Source organism: Sphaerodactylus townsendi, linkage group LG09 (assembly GCF_021028975.2).
Source record: "Sphaerodactylus townsendi isolate TG3544 linkage group LG09, MPM_Stown_v2.3, whole genome shotgun sequence".
In the NCBI taxonomy this organism is placed as follows: domain Eukaryota; kingdom Metazoa; phylum Chordata; class Lepidosauria; order Squamata; family Sphaerodactylidae; genus Sphaerodactylus; species Sphaerodactylus townsendi.
The window spans coordinates 30,427,858-30,439,958 of record NC_059433.1 but is presented as its reverse complement, the minus strand read 5'-3'; the positions used below and the strand labels follow the sequence as shown (position 1 = coordinate 30,439,958).

Genomic DNA, 12,101 nt, shown 5'->3' with positions numbered 1-12,101 from the left:
TAATGTTAAGTAAAGTTTCAGAAAATATTTCCATATACAAATGTAATTGTTCTAAAGAAGAGAGTCCACTTATGTCCCTGCTTCACCAACCAATGTTCAAGACCAGGATAGTGTAGAAATTTGTTGATTTTTTTTTAGGAGAGGAAGGACTTGTTAAGCTATGGAGATTTATTTAAAGAGTAAGCCAGTTCCCTTACGGGACCTGATTATTATCTTTTTTTTTTAAAAAAAAAACTACTTAAAACTGTAAAGGCAACTGTTAAAATTAGCAGCCATACTAACAGCATGTTAGTATGTTGCTGGTGAAAGAAAGAAAGAAAGAAAGAAAGAAAGAAAGAAAGAAAGAAAGAAAGAAAGAAAGAAAGAAAGAAAGAAAGAAAGAAAGAAAGAAAGAAAGAAAGAAAGAAAGAAAGAAAGAAAGAAATTGGTTCAGTGCATGCAAGTTAAGTTTACTTCTGAAAAATCTTACACATATCTGTTTTATATTTTTATGTATTTATTTATTATTTAGATTTCTATACCATCCTATCCTACCCAAGGGGCTCCGGGCGGTGTACAACATAAAATCAATACAATATTAAATAGGGGAGCAAACCATACAAATACACAACAACAAATTACAGAGGCTCCATCCATTTAAATAATCATTAAGACTTACTAAAATTCCATTATAATCTGTATGGCTCATTCCGCACATGCAGAATAATGCACTTTCAAACTGCTTTCAATGCTCTTTGAAGCTGTGCGGAATAGCAAAATCCACTTGCAAACAGTTGTGAAAGTGGTTTGAAAATGCATTATTTTGCGTGTGCGGAAGGGGCCTATGTTTGAATAAAAATGTTCATGGGGAAGAACGCATAAGCATCTTGCAAACAGATTCAGAATGCAGCAAGAGCAGCTTTGTACCCCTAGACTTGGTTCAAAGTTGCACCCAATAAAAGCTGTTATCAAGAGAACTGGAGAAGTTGCTGGGATTTGAAGAGGTAACTGGGATGGAGCCAGATCCTTGGCCCTGCTTATCTTGCTCTGGATGTTAGGTTGAAATACAACAGCTTTTCAGAAAACTGGATTGGTCTGGGAAAGTGTTTAGAGCCTCGTATCTACCAAAAACATTAAAAAATAACACTTCACTGTGAAGCCAGCATTGCATTGTTCAGTAATATCAGGAGGGCCTGACAAAGTGGCATGTGCAGTTTTGAAGTGACATTTTGACACAAGGCAAACAAGGGTCCAAATGACAGTGATGGATGTGTGTGGACATGACACCAGATTTTTGTGACACACATATTTGCCATTTGATTGTCATTTTGACATATCTCCTATGAGGAAAGAGAGCATGAATCTATACCGTTAGCTGCTTTGCTGGGCTAATACCATACTGCATATATGTGTGTTTGTGTGGATATACTTTTATACATACACAAAATCTTGATTCACTTTTGCTCTGTGCCCAGTAACAAACTATGGACCACAGTATGTGCATCATCATCTAAACAGCAAGTGTGAGTACATTGGTTTTCTGTTTATTCATTACTTCCAAGATGTCAATAGGTGTTTCTCTGTTAATATAAAATGATTTTGATGTCACATTTTTAATGAAGGTTTGTAATTGCCCTTGATATGCATTATTGTACTAGTTGTTTTGCTCAGAAAACTGCTTTTTGTGCATTTAGGTAAATTCCTTGTCTGGAGCCAAATCAGCTTATATCAGGTTTCTAGTTTATAAAACAGCAACATTTCCTTGTTACTTTTTTGTACAGAGGATAATCTGAACTACTGAGAGTATATAAAGTAATCATTCCATTAGTTTTATGGTTATGACTCATTTTATTTTTCTGAATATTCTCCTCAATCATAATAGAAAATGTATAAAACATACAACTTAGTTCTCAGGTCTATATGTCAAATACCTGCAATTTAGAGAGTGCAATCTTAAGGCTAGTCTGTGAACTGCTTAAAATAGGCTATTTCCATACTCATTACCTGCTCTAGATTCAATGGTGATGAGAAATACTTTTTTTAAATTTCCTCATAGCATTCTGGTGTGTTTGTGGAATTCCTAGGGTTTCCCCACCTCCTCACCAATGTTTTTCAAAATACTGTTGAAGGCTTTCACGGCCGGATTCAACTGGTTCTGGTGGGTTTTCCGGGTTGTGTGGCTGTAGTGTGTAACAGACTTCCCTCTGTGATATACCTCTGAAAATACCAGCCACAGATGCAGGCGAAACATTAGGAACAAGATCCACCAGACCACGGCCACACAGCCTGGAAAACCCACCACAACCAGTTTTCCAAAGTATTTTTGTTCTGAAGTTTTGGGAAAGATCTCAACAAGGCCTCATTGGCTGCCCTGTGGGTGGGACCGTTTATCTATCCTGGCCTTGCCCTCACAGTGGTCCTTTCTAATACTGTGGCCAATTCTTTCCCTTGCCATTGGATGGCTTGTTAGGGATGCTGAAAGGTTCATAAAATAAATGTTCCTTTCCATGGAAATATTTTGTAAAAGGCAAAAGATTTACATGATGTGAAGAGAAACCAGAATCATGTTGAAAGACCAAAACAGAAATACATTAGCGGAACAGGAGAAAATACAGAAAAGATGGGAAGAATACACTGAAGAGGTATACTAAATAGATTAATGAATGACAGATTCCTTCTAGAAAGTATGTTTTGAACCCACAGTTTTAAGAAAGGGAGCAAAAGTTGCACTCAAAGCACTTGAGAGAAACTAGTCACCAAGAATAATGGGATATCAATAGAGATATCCCAAGCTACAGAAAGAGAATCTATCAAAATCTTAGGCTGTTTCCACATGGGTGGAAAACAGTGCCCTAGGGACAGTAAAAACAGCATCCCTGGGGTGCTGTTCACCATACTGACCCCCCCAAATGGCACGAAGATGCTGCTTTTGAAACTCACTCCCTGAGAGAAGTTTTCCAAAAGCGGTATTTTCCCACCAGTGTGGTGCAAAGTGCAACAGCGTGAAGGCACTGCTTTTGGCCCCTCCAGTGTTCCCGTTCACCTACCTCTCCTCCCTGTGCAGCTCTGGATGGCTGAAGAGAAATGCACACGGTGCTCTTCGATCCCTAGAGGTCGGAGGGCAGTGTGGGCATGTCCCTCCAGCTGTCCAGAGCTGCACAGGGAGGAGAGGTAGGTGAATGGGACAACCTGCAGGCAGCTCCATGTGGAGCCACCTCTGTGGGTCGCAGCAGCCTCAGTGCTCCCTGCACGAGACCTTGCGAACAGTCTCGTGTGTCCACCGACATTAATTATGCATGGTGGCAGAAATGGCCTTAGAAAGAATAAGCCAACAACTATAGAAAACAAAACAATGGCTCACAAACTAGAAAAATTGAGACATCAAAGACTACAGCAACTATCAGACCATTGCATTGATGCTAGAGACATCCAAGTAAAGGGGTTTCAAAATCTTACAAGAAATGCAAGATGTTCAAGCTGGATTTACATTGGATACATTGGAACATACAAGACAAATTTTAGAAGAAAAACAGCTTTTGTTTCATTGATTTTTGAGTGTGTGCATTATGAAAAGTTATGATTTATTTTAAAAGAAATTGGTATGCAAAAACATCTGATTATTTCAATGCACAACTTGCATTCTGCACAAGAGGCTACTGTTAAGAGAGAATGGTTTCCAACTGGCAAAGGAATGTATTTTATCTCTCTATACCTTCAGTCTATATACAGACACATCGTGATAAATGTTGGATGAGATTTACACGAAGATGGAATGAAAATTGGTGGAAGGACCATTAACAATTTGAGATATGTAGATGACACCACATTACTGGCAGAAAACAATGAAGACTTTCCCCCAGTAACCAGGGAGAACCTAGCCACCCTATCTTGAAATGACTACTGATGAAGGTTAAAGCAGAAAGTGCTGAAGCAAGATTACAGATGAACATCAAAAAGACAAAAGTAATGACTACTAAAGAATTAAGCAACTTTAAGGTTGACAATGAAGAAACTGAAATTGTTCAATATTTTTTGTTTTTTGGTTCCATCATCATCAGGAATATTACACTCAAGAAATCAGCAGAAGATTGAGATTGGGAACTATGAAGGAGCTAGAAAAGATTATTAAGTGTAAAGGTGTGCCACTATCAACCAAGATCAAGATCATTCATACCATACCATTCATACCCCCATTACCATGTATGGGGGTGTGAAAGTTGGACAGTGAAGAAGACTGACAGGAAGAAAGTTGATTAATTTCAAACGTGATGATGGGAAAGAGTTTTACAGATACTGTGGATCACCACCACCATTGAGGTTCTTTGGTCACATTATGAGAATATAAGAGTCACTAAAAAAACAGCAGTAATGCTAAGGAAAGTGGAAGGCAGCAGATGGATTGACTGAATAAAGGGAGCCACGCCTTCAGTTTACAAGACCTGAGTAACACTGTTAATGATTTTGAAGGTCATAAATTCATAGGCTTGCCAGAAGTGACTTTACAGCAGTTAACATTTTGCTTTTGAGAAAATAAAAATTCTTTACATTTTCATATAAAACAACATTGTATTGTATCTATGTAGTTGACATTCAAGTCCATTTTTTAAACATAACCTGACAGATCATTGAATTTACTCAGAATTTAGTCCTGTCAAGATCACATATGTCAACTTTTAATCAGCTCCTGCATTTTGAATCTGGTTCTATTTAATTGCCTTAATACAGTATGACACTGGGGAGAGGGGGGGGTCTAAAGGGGATCCATGCATTGCAACCAAATAAAACAGCATACATTAAATAAATATATAAATAAATAAATGCAATCTCCTAGGTACTAATTTGTCATGGATTGTATTTAAGTCCTCATCCATTATGTGAATTAGAAGTGAAACAAACAACTGGCATCAATACTCTCTTGCAGACTGCCTGGCCGGCGATCCAACTGTGTGTGTGTGTCCTGGACAGTTTGTATTGACGCTGTCCTGAATATCACGCTCATCAATAATGGAAATAATTGCATTTTAATAATTAAAACCTCCCCATCATTTTCACAAAGCTAGAAATGATGACTGTGTTTCTTCCCGGCAGTTTATCTGTCGTCTAAAGAAGGGACAGATTCACTAACGAACAGCTCATTCATGAACACACATACACTGAAAAGAGTGAGCTGTTGATTTTTGTCCTCTGTGTCAGTGGAATTCATAACATTCTTCAAAAACAAAAACAAACCTGTCCAGTGATCCTCTTGTTCACAGATTTGGCTAAGTCAGATAAAATTATTTTTCTCCTGAAGAGCAAATTTAGTATATTGAAGAAATGAAATTGCTATTCTTTATTTTGTCCTGAAATTTGGTTACAACTCATATTTACATAAACACTGAGCATAAAAATGTTAAGAACAACTCGGGTTCAAGAAAGAAGGCTTACAATTGTGACCCCATGCCATTGACACAGAGACACCATCTTTATCATGCAAAATGCTCTCCACTTACAATGATTGGTAGTTTGTGCCAGTCACATTCATGTCACAATTCTCTGTACATGGCAATCAGCAACACTACTGTTTATTACACCATCCCTTTATTATCCCAGGCAAAATGAATTCCTACAATGCCTTCTAGGATAAGTGGAATGTATAACATGCCATAACAAAGAGGAAGTTTTAACAGACTATAACAGTAATGGAAGCTGGTTATTTTGCAAATTAACAAGATCTTACAAATTAACAAGACTGGAACTCCTCTAAAGAACCTTCTGAGGGCTACTTCAGGCAAGACTGGTTGTGTTCCAGATTGATGATGGCATTTGCACTGGTCTTTGTTTTGGGCGGAATGATCAAATTAGAAAATAAGCAATTTAGAAATCAGGAATAATGTAACACCATCTGTACTATGATAATGTAATATCATTATATAATGAATATCATTCATTGTATAGCATTGATATTTTGTGATTGGTTGAAATTTAAATGAATCTGTTAACATGAGCCCATTGCAAAATAAGCCAAGCGCTTTTTTCTCATTGATTTTGTCAGTTATGAGGTGTGGTGTGCTAGTGAGAAAATGTCATGAGTTGTCCTTTGCAAGAAGATTATTTCATGTTCATACAATCCCACTCTCACTCATACAAAAGAGTGTAACCTATCACTCCATGGACAGTCATGCCTTTCTTTCACCAGTGGGGGAAGTTCTTGCAACAGTGGAATGTACCTTATACCAGCAGGACTCTGCAGCACCAACAGAACAGAGTGGATCCAATCCCAAGAACTGTGCTAGATTTAACAAGATGCATTTCTAAAACATTCAGCAACATTTCTAAATACATATTAAACATTCAGGATTCAAAACGTTTAACCCAATTCAGCTAATGCAGGATACTCTTAAGTCAGCTGCCAGCATTGTGATAGATGATATTGATCTTAATTTGATGTATATATTTATATTTATTTTCTGATATTTACTTATATTTGAGATAATATATATTTATTAACACTTTCAGATTCATGTTTCAGATTCATATTAATATGTTTCAGATTCATATTAAAGGCTACATTCCCAAACATATCTATTACAAAGCAAAATCTTGCAGAATGTTCTTATAAGGCAATATGTTTTGGATCGAGTTGTTAGAAACTGAATCTCATTCCAGTCCCACCCCCCAAGCCCCACCTCCCAGGCTCCCTACAGCCTGGCTTCTGCCCTCCCCAGCCTCCAGGGACATGCTTTTAAAAGCACTGTGGCCAGGGGACATGGCCCGTGGGTGTGACCCAGCCCCTGAGCCCACACCTCCCAGCCTCCACGACCGAAAGGAGTGTGCCCGGGCTGGTTCACCCCTGGGCTGCTGATATTTTTGGCCAACATGTAGAAAAGTCCATATTCTATGTTAAATTCTACATTTGACCAACTCTTGCAGGTTCTGTGAAAATCTGCATAATGTCCATGCTGCATTCAGAATTGCATAATTACATTTTGGCAGAAAATGTTTTTTTTCTTTTTAATCATGAGCAAGCACAATGCCAGAAGGTCCATGCAGATATGTGAAAGTTGTAACAGCAAAGTTGTAGCAGTGTAAGGATAGTCTAAGACAACAGGCAGAGAAGCTCTCTGGAGAATCAGTGTGGTACAGTAGATACTGGTAGTCTGACAATGCAACCCTAAGCAGAGACCCTCTGGTCTAAGCTCATTTCACTGATTCCACTGGTAGACTTGGGAAAACTGGATTCTAAGTCCTTCTAGCTATGAATGGTTCTGGAGGAGATGGGTCAGTCACTCAGTGTAACTGACTTCAAAGAACTGTTATATAGGCGTACTTTCCCCTTCCGAGAGAAAGGGAATGATAAAGGAAAGGTATAATTAATAAAGTGTTTCGCAGATTTTTCATTATCTTCAGAATTCCCTGCTTTCAAATGCTAGTGCCAATGACCTTCTTTTCCTGCACTAGAAACAAGTTCTAAAATAATTATTTCACATAATTCAGATTGTAATGAAACAGAACAAATGGGGGGTGGGGAGGGCAAAAATTGAAAATACCTGAAAAGAAAAGAAAACAGAGTGATGGGGTAAGATGGATTACTTGAATTTTCCACCAATCACTGAATAACACATTGGCTAAAGCATTGATTGATGAAGTATTTAAGTCGTCAATCTCGCATCACAAGCCTTTTTACAAATGGCTGCAGAAAGGGGCTGACAAGACAGTGGTATCAATGGAAGTTGGCTTTGCTACAAAATATAAGAAAGACCTCTAGTCCACAATTTGCTCCCTGGCAAGATGTTCAATAACCACTTTTGACGGCCACTTTGCCGGCAAATGTTTCACTTAAAATGTCGGTATTCTTTACTCAGGATTGCTGTTCCCCCTCCAAATTTATAGGTCTTTACAATGAGGAGATTTACTTGACTTCAGTTGGATTATGTTTTCTTTACTCACAAAGTATTTTTCGATGCAAATGGAAGTTTATTGTTTGTTTTTCAAAAAATGCCAGTTTTCCAAACTCCAATACTTTGGAATATACCAAATTAAGCATTGCCAGAAATCACCTTGTTAATCTGCTAGAAATTAGCATATTGGGATGTTCTTTCCTGAGCCACACACACTTAAAAAGGAAATTTCAAGGGGGGGGGGGGAGGAAAACATCCAGTGATGTGAAAATATCTAGTCATGAGAGAATGAACACCCTTTAGGGTGTTTCCTATACACTAAAACCCTCCTTAAGGAGTATCCCTATGGATGGAAGTTTAGTGGTAGTATCTGACCCACCCTGATAGCTTCATTGGGCATCACACTCTGGCAGCAACTCATGAGAGCCTGGCAGATGAGAAATATGCTAGCATGCTTTTTCAAACATCACTTGGAAGCCTCTTTTCTCAGTACAACTATTCTAGGTTCTGCTACCTATCAGCAGCTACATGCATACAGCAACAACAGTAAATGAATATGTGGAAAGGTTATGCACATAGAACCTCGTACTCCTTGGGTTCTATATGACAAAATACTTCTCCTTAAAGGCTAGCAGGTATGAAGGGGAGAGGGCTGAAGGAAACACATGAACACATATGCTGCCTTATACTGAATCAGACATTACTCCATCAAGGTCAATATTGTCTACTCAGACTGCCAGTGGCTCTCCAGGGTCTCAGGTGATGGTCTTTCACATCACCTACTGCAAAGTGTTTTATAAGTGGAGAAGCCAGGAATTGAACCTGGGATTTCCTGCATATCAAGCAGATGGTCAACCATGGAAAAGACTAGAACTCACTTCTCACCTATTAAAATTGGCAGATTTTTAACTAGTTCACGAACTTCTGTTTTGCTTGGCCTAGTATCAAAATCATGACTTAGAAAAGGAAAGTCAGACCTCTAGGTACACTTTTAGATAACCCATGGTGCAGTGGTCAAGAGCAGTGGATTCTAATCTGGAGAAATTGGTTTGCTTCCCACTCCTCCACATGAAACCTTCTAGGTGACCTTGGGCTAGTCTGGCCTATCTTAGAATTCTCTCAATTCCACCTACCTCACAAGGTGTCTGTTGTGCAGAGTGGAAGGGAAGGTGATTGTAAGCCAGTAGGAGACTTCTTAAAGGTAGAGAAAAGCAGAATATAAAAACCAACTCTTCTTCAATAAGCATCAATCCTGAATCCATAAGAATTCTTTTATGGCAAAGTTCATTGAGGTCCAGAAGAGTATAATGAATGAGATGGAGCAATGCTAACATGGGACATCCTAAATTACAGTCATTCTGATTCCTGAGCAATACTTCCATGACAGGTTCATAGAGAACATGTCCCGTTATAAGAAAAGAAAGAAGTACAGTGTTGACAAAAGAGGACCCCATACATTTTAACCCATAAGCCAGTCATTGGGTTGAATCCAGCCACGTTTTTTTCTCTCCGTTTCAACCAGTTCCCCTCAATACTATACCACCATCCTACATGGCTTTTATTTGTTTGATTGTTTGTTTATTGGTTTTGTATGCCACCAGCTGGATCCTCCGAATCAGGCTCAAGGATAGCCCTGAGTAGTTGCAATAATCTAGTCTAGAGGTGCCCATCACATGCATCACTGTGGCAAGGGTTGGTTGTTTGTCCCACCCAGCATAGATGATAAAATTCCAAGTGAGATTTACACATGCAGGTCTATGATCTCTCCCACAGCCTTTTTTGGGTGACCAAAGGAGACCCATCCTTTCTTTTCACCTGCAGGAAAGCTGGCCGGACCCAACTGTTTATTATAAAAGTAGATTTATTATAAAAGTAGATTTGTGACATGCATTTATTTATTAACATACAAAATCTGTATCCACCTTTCTACCCTCATCAGGCCGACCTGATGTACATACATGCCATCACATACCCTCGTCTCCTGCCTCTGAAATAGACAGAGCTTTTCATGATCGCCAGGTTACCAGTGGGCTAAAGGCTTTTCCACCATATTAAATACCAAAGGGCAATAATACCTTTCCCAACAATACATTTTGGTCTATTGCAGCAAGGTAGCTGTTCACTTTCTTATCTGTCTTAACTTTATGGTAAACAGATCTGAAGCATACAAGTCTTTGAAAAGGCACAATTTCCTATTGTGTCCCTTTTCGAAACATCTTAATGACTTTAAAAAAAACAGAATAAGCAAAGGTATATTGATGCGATTGCCTTTCACTTCCTTCTCAAAACAGTAGAAGCAAAGTGCTTTCTTTAAATTACAAGGAATACCTCTCTCTCATTAAGTCTGTCTCTTTACTCGATCCTGTATACGCCTGAGTTTTCCGCTGAAACCAGAGAAGTTGTGCATGGTTTTGTAAAAGGAAGATGTGGGAAATTTGCATGCATTTGTGCATAAAAATCGCTGTCAGCATAAAAGAAACCCACTTAGTTCTTAAATAAAATGCATTTTGGCAGATGAGTGACCACAAGAAGCAAAAAGATCTGGTTACCGGGGGATGTCTGTCTAAAGTTTAGATACAGGAAGGTCAGGAAGAATTTGATTGACTGAGTTAAGGCTTTCCTTCCACACTGAAAATGCTATAGAACCAGTTAATGTAGACAAAGGACACATCCACTGGGCATAGATCTTGTTTGGTTCCCATTCATTTTAGTGGAGCTGACAAAGAAGAATTTCCACAAGATTGGACCTCAAGACACTTTCCTTCACTAATGATTCAAAATACAAACTGTTTGGAAATTAAAAAGAAAAATGGGGTGCTGTGTGGTTTCCGGGCTGTATGGCCATGTTCTAGCAGCATTCTCTCCTGACGTTTCGCCTGCATCTGTGGCTGGCATCTTCAGAGGATCTGATAGTAGGAAAGGAAAGCAAGTGGAGTATATATACCTGTGAGTAAAGGTCAATAGGTGAGGACATCTGAATAGGAGTGGCCTGGCAAGTGAGTAACAATGGAGATAGCAAGATCAATAGGTGAGGCATCTGAATAGAAGTCATGAATAGACTACTTCTATTCAGATGCCTCACCTATTGACCTTTACTCACAGGTATATATACTCCACTTGCTTTCCTTTCCTACTATCAGATCCTCTGAAGATGCCAGCCACAGATGCAGGCGAAATGTCAGGAGAGAATACTGCTAGAACACGGCCATACAGCCCGGAAACCACACAGCACCCCAGTGATTCCGGCCATGAAAGCCTTCGACAATACATTAAAAAGAAAAATGTTGGTAGCTTTTATTCCATATTGCTTGTTGAAGGAGAGCTGACGAGGCTTATTCTATCCTAGCAATCCTCAATCTTTTTGGGCCTTTAAGCACTTCTGAAATTCTGAAACAGGGTGGGGGGCACAACAACAAAATGGCTGCAACTGGAGGTGTAGCCTGACACAAAAAGGCTGCTGTGCCCTACCTTCAGTCAAACAGTAGAGATCCTTGCGCAGTGGTAGAGCTGCTACCAAAGCAGCATTTTTTTAAAAAAAATCTCCATGCCAACACATTTGATCAAATCCCCATTGACCAATTAGAGGCCTTACTCACCAAAAGCTTCATCTGGCCCCACTTTTTTTTCTAAAAGCACCAGGAAAGGTGTTAGTGGGCACTATGGCTCCCACAGAACTACAATAGGGAACTCTGCTCTTTTCAATGTACCAGAAGCCAGTGCAGTATAGTATCTAAAGAGATGAGCATGACCTGAGAAAGTCTGTATTCAGACCCCAGTTAGCCACAATGCCGCACCCCAAATGATATGATAGTGTATCACATTCCTCAGCTGAAACTTGCACCAGCTGTGGATGACCTTGGGGCAGCCTCTCAATAAGACTCACTGCCTTAGAGGATTTAAGTCCAGTAGCACCTTAAAAGCCCTCTTTTTTTTCATGGTATAAGCTTTTATGAGTCAAAGCTCACTTACCCAGTAAACTTTGGCTGATTCCACATGGGCCAAAAACAGCGGTGTGAAAACAGTATAAACCCTTTTACACAATTTTAAACCCTTTTACACCCTTTTCACATCGTTTTCACACTGCTGTTTTGGGCCCATGCGGAATCAGCTTTTGACTCACAAAAGGTTATACACTGTAAATCTGGGGAAGGGGGTCTTTAAGGTGCTACTGGACTCAAGTTTTGTTTTACTGCGAAAGACTAACATGCTGCCCATTGAAACTACCTCACAGAGTTGCAGTCA

At 39.2% G+C, this 12,101-nt stretch overlaps 1 non-coding gene across 1 annotated transcript; it reads right to left on the bottom strand.

The window, feature by feature from the left end:
* Positions 1-2,427: 2,427 nt before the first annotated feature.
* Positions 2,428-2,544, bottom strand: LOC125439545. The gene has a single exon (XR_007245543.1). It is a non-coding gene; the product is annotated as a U5 spliceosomal RNA (small nuclear RNA).
* Between the last annotated feature and the right edge of the window lie 9,557 nt (positions 2,545-12,101).